We start from the raw sequence: 4,915 nt of genomic DNA on the forward strand, positions 1-4,915 counted from the left end.
CCCCCCCCCCCCCCAGAGACTCCATCTTCAGGGCCGCCAGTGTAGCCTCTTCTGGCTTCAGATCTCCCTGTGCTTCCCTCTAATAAGGACCCTTTTGATGACATAGGGCCCATACAGATAATCCAGGATAATCTCCTCATCTCAAGATCCGTAACTAAATCACACCTGCAAAGTTCCTCTTGCCATTTAAGGTAGCCGTATTCACAGATTCTGGGGATTTAGATCACAGATTTCCTGGGAGAGGTCAACATAGCAGTCATTCTCACTTTAGTATGAATAACCATAATCACGTAGTATTGTGCTTCCTTCCGAGCTAAGGGAAGTCCCTCTAAAGGAAGGGGGTTTGGATGTGGTCAGCTCTGGAGAGGAAGGAGAGAGGGACATGCAGGAGGCCCCGAGAACTGGTCCCAAGCAGCCTCTCACTAGGGTTTAGGGGGTCTGGGCTTTGAGGGTATCAGGGACTGCCCTCCAGGGCCTGCTTTCTGGTGGCCTTGGGGCTCCATCTGACTGTCTGAGCCAGGTGGAGTGTGAAGTTCCAGGGCCTTCCTGACAGGAGGAGTGAACCCGAACCTTCCCCAGACCCGGGCCCTTCCCACTTCCACCAGTTTCTACCTTTCTTCCCTTTTCAACCCCAGTCGCCGTTGCCAAGGCCATCTTTCACTTCAACAGACACCTAAATCCGTGGTTTGCCTCAGCTGCTGTTTGACCAGGAAGTCATCAGCCTTAACGCCTTTTCATTTCCCTGCCTTGCAGGCCCGAGGCCAGGGTGGGGGAGGGCCGTGACTCCTGGGCTCCAGGTGCCCTTCCAGGAAATGCTGGTCCCTGGCCCCTGGGCTCTCCGCCCCTCGTCAGGGCGAGCCCTGGGTGCTCAGCCAACTCCAGAGGGTCTGATAGCGTCTCCTTTTCACATCTCCATGCCCCCCTCCCAGGAAGAAGCCTGGGGCGGGCCGCACCCCACACCTGCCCTCCTGCACCTGAGCACACGACACCTGGAGGAAAGAGGCTGCCAGGTGACCCGGTTCAGCCAAGTCCAGTCTCCTGCCTGGTGCTTTGGGTTCAGTAGTTTTCCAAAGTACCTGCTGTTCCCCAGTGCAGCCCAGGAAGTGGCGGGAAGGTGGCCGGCCCCCCATGGAGGGGACCATGGTCCACCTTCTCCCTACTCAGTGCAAGGAAAGAAATCCCAGTCTCTACAGTGGGACCGGTGCCCCTGGCCCCTGGCATCCCACAGACGCTCCCAGGTTATCCCTTGCTCAGCACCTGCGCCCTGAGATGTGCCAGCATCCTTCCCACAGCAGACAAATGGAGCTCCGAGACTCCCTGAGTTCTCCCAGGCGTGAACTGGCTGGTAAGGACGCCAGGAGGTGAGCAGAGCTGCCTTCCTGTGAATGGCCCGGGGACAGAGGTCACCGGAAAACCCCAAGGCGGGAGACGGGAAGGTACCAGGAACTGTTCCGGAACCTGGTCACAGTGCCTTCAGGAAGTGGCTGGGCTTTTCCCAGAGCAGCAGGGCTCAGAGCCACCTGCATTCCACGTGTGTGACCTGCGCAGAGGGGTGAGGGAGAGGGAACAAAGGCCGAAGCACTGGTGATGGTGATGATGGAGATGGTGATGGTGATGATGGCCCGGCCGAGAAAGTGGAAGGAGGAAGGTCCACTGGGAGGGCAGACGGGAGCCCTGTTGGGCCAGAGGAGCCATGAGCTAAGTGGAGAGACAGAGCCTGGGAGACAGAGGGCAGAGGAGGACCCAGGCCCCACCTTCCACCCAGTGAGGATATACGGGCAGAGGGACAGTCGGAGGGAGCAGAGAGGCCTCAGAAAGGCCGTCCTCTAGATCTGCACTGTCCAGGACAGTAGCCACCAGCCACATGTGCCTGTTTATGTGTAAGTTAATTAAAATAAAATGTGAAAGTCGGGTCCTGTGTCCAACATCTGGGTGTGCCTGTGAGGTGTAGAGCATGTCCATCACCGAGGAAAGTCCTGCTGGGCTGGGGAGGGCAGTGCAGGCCACACTGAGAAGCAGAGTCAGTGACCCGGAGCCCCTGGGTGGGGTGAGAATGGCCGATCCCCTGGCAGCACAGGCGAGAGCTGTGCTGCCAGCCCCGGGCGTGGCCCCGGGGACTCTGAGGGCCCACAGCTTCGTACATTTTTGTAGGGCTCTCTTTGAGGGGCTCTGCCCCAGGAGCTGGTGGTGAGTTCTGATGTATTTTCCAACGAAAATAATTCTTAATTCCACGACAGACTGAAAAAATAAAAGGCCAGGGACGTATCGGGTGGGGTTTGCAGGCTGTGCAATTGGGAGACGCTGCCTTGCGGGGAGGGCTGTTCTGAGGTCTGCAGGTAAGAAATCTGGCTTAAATCTGCACCAGCCCTTTTCCAGTTTAAACGTCAAAGTCCATAGAACCAGTGTTGTGTAGACAGTGCTAGGCTCGGCCAGGGATTCTCGGTTGAGTCAACCACCACCTTCAATCCCAGAAATACCCAGAGTCCTCCAGCCGCTGCAGACCCAGGGCCTGGGCGGCTTCCAGTGAGGGAGGCTCACGTATGTAATTCGACCCACAGTGTTTTTTAAAAAAGGAAATTTACTTGCCAGCATTTAAAAGTCAGGAGATTCCACCAGGAAGCCTGAACTTGGTTTCCTTGATGTCTCAGGAGCCCTGGCCAGCGTGACCTTCCCTCCTCCCGGGTGCTGAGCAGTCCCGGCCCTGGGTGCCAGCCCCCTGCAGGGTCTGCGACTGGGAAATGCACGCCAGCCACCTCCAGCTCAGCCGGGTGACTAGGTGGCCTGTGCCTCGGTCACCAGCAGCCGTCTGCAGGGTATCCCTAAGTGGCTCACAGAGGGACTGGTGCAAGGCCAGGGTTGTCCCCAGCCAGAGTCCTGCCCAGGCCAGAGTTACACCAGCTGGAATCGTGAACACTGGTCTGTTCCCAGAGTCACAAGCTGGTTCTGGAAAGGCTGATTCAGGTGACATTTGGGGAAGCATGGGGAAAGGGGCGAGTCCCGTTAGGAGCTCTGAGAGCACAGGGAGCGAGGGGCCCCCAGTGGATGTGCAGCCCGCTGGACTGAGGCCTGGGTCTGGTCCTCCCCGCGTGGCCTCAGTTTCCTGAGGGTGGCTCTCCAGTACTCAATACCTGTGCGTGTGCCTGTGTGTTTAGCAGTGATGTCGGCTGGCGGTTGGGTCCAGATGCTCGGGGTCAGGCGGTCTCTGGCCAACTCGAGCTGCATTTTGGGGAGTAAGGACTCAGGGAAGCCAGGCTGGGAGAGTTACCTGGGGAAGTGTGGTGAGTCTCCTGTCGCTGGCATATTCAAGCCTGTACTGGACAGCCTCCGCCTTGAGTGGGAGGTGTGGGCCCGCTCATGGGAGGCCCTTGACTCTCGCCCGATCTGTGTTTCCCAGCTCAGAGAAGATCGCTGGCATTTGGTAAATTCTTATTAGGCTGAGGGTTGGGTTTCCTCCCTGCGTGCCGCCGGGTGGCCTCCTGGGGAAATTGTCCCCAGCGGTGGAGGCAGGGCACGGAACGGACCTGGATCTCACGCAGGGAGTATGTTTGCTCCCACGTGACTTTGGACAGTGGGTAAACGCCCCAAAATGTGAGGTCAAACACTGGCCCTCACCGTGTTTGCCCCAGGCGCCTGCTAAGCACTGATGTCTGCAGGGTGACGTCCACCCTTTAGCAGAGTCCTGCGCGTGGCCTCCTGTCCCTGGGCCAGACGGAGGGGCTGTCTGCCGCTCACGGTGGGCCTCGGCACGTTAGAGCCGACAGGCTCCTGGAGCCCCTTAGTCCTCACATCCTGGGGGGATGTGGAGTCCGCGGAGGGCCAGGCGGTTCTCCCCTCACCCCACACACTGCGATGGGGGCGCCCAGCGCAGCGCAGGAGCAGCCGGCGGCCCGGCAGGGCTTCCCGGAGGTGGTGTGGGGCGGAGCATGCTGCTGTCTGCTCACCGGCCTGGGAGGGGAGGGACCAGCAGTGGCCGTGCTCGCTGCGGCATCGTGGAAGGCTTGTGAAGGAGCTGCCTCGGGCGGCAGGGGGACTGCGCTGAGAGCTTAGCCAGCAGTCCTCACAGGTGCAGAGCGTGGCGCTGTGCCGCGAACCCCGCGGACAAGGCTGCAGCACTTGCGAGCCTTCGCGGTGCTCACGTGCGCTCCAGTGGGGCCGTTACCCAGATCCCAAACTCCTTTGACTGAGGACCCCTTTTGTGCTGGGAGCCTGAGGGCCTGGTGGGGTGGGACACACATTTGGGAACGCCGACTGAGCCACTGGGAGACATGGAGGGAAGGCTTTTCCAGGAAGATGGAACAGCGGAGTGGAGGCCTCAGAGCAGAGGCCCAGGAGACAGTGTGGTGATCTCAGCTCCACTCAGGGACATGGTAAGACCCAGGGCAGGGGCAGAGGCAGGCCACTGGTGCCCTGGGGACACGGACAGCGGTCATCTCGTGGGCTTCAGAGACGGGTCCTGCAGTCCTCGTGCCTCCTGCACACCCCCGGGGAGCCCTCTGTCCAGGCAGCGGCCGGGCAGCGACAGCAGGTTGGGGTCAGTTTGCACACCTGACCCGGGCCCCGGCTCACACCCGGGGAAGTCGCTTGCTCAGGGCGGGTCCTCTGCTGCCTGGCCACCCTCGCCAGCAGCCTCTCACGAGAATCCGCGTATGGTGGGCGGTGGTGGGGGAGTGTTGATCATCATTTAATAACCAGCCCCTGTGGTTATTAAAGCCTGATGGGCAGAGTCTGCCGATTTCCACAGTGCACACACTTCCAGGCTTCGGGCTCCCAGCACGAGGTTGCAGAGGTGGGCTGGGAACAGGTGTCCCAGCACGGGTTTCCACCTGCAGACAAGAGGAGCAGCCTCAGCTCAGGAAATAGCTGGGACATCGTGAGATCGAAGTGGTTATTCTTTTTTTTTTTTTTTTTTTTTTTT

General features: G+C 59.7%; 1 protein-coding gene across 1 annotated transcript in view; it reads left to right on the forward strand.

Annotated features, from left to right (window-relative positions):
• FAM20C (FAM20C golgi associated secretory pathway kinase) overlaps positions 1-4,915 on the forward strand; it is a 39,725-nt gene that overhangs the window by 25,837 nt on the left and 8,973 nt on the right. The window lies entirely within an intron of this gene.

The sequence above is a fragment of the Lipotes vexillifer genome, unplaced genomic scaffold, assembly GCF_000442215.2.
Source record: "Lipotes vexillifer unplaced genomic scaffold, Lipotes_vexillifer_v1.1 scaffold1701, whole genome shotgun sequence".
In the NCBI taxonomy this organism is placed as follows: Eukaryota; Metazoa; Chordata; class Mammalia; order Artiodactyla; family Lipotidae; genus Lipotes; species Lipotes vexillifer.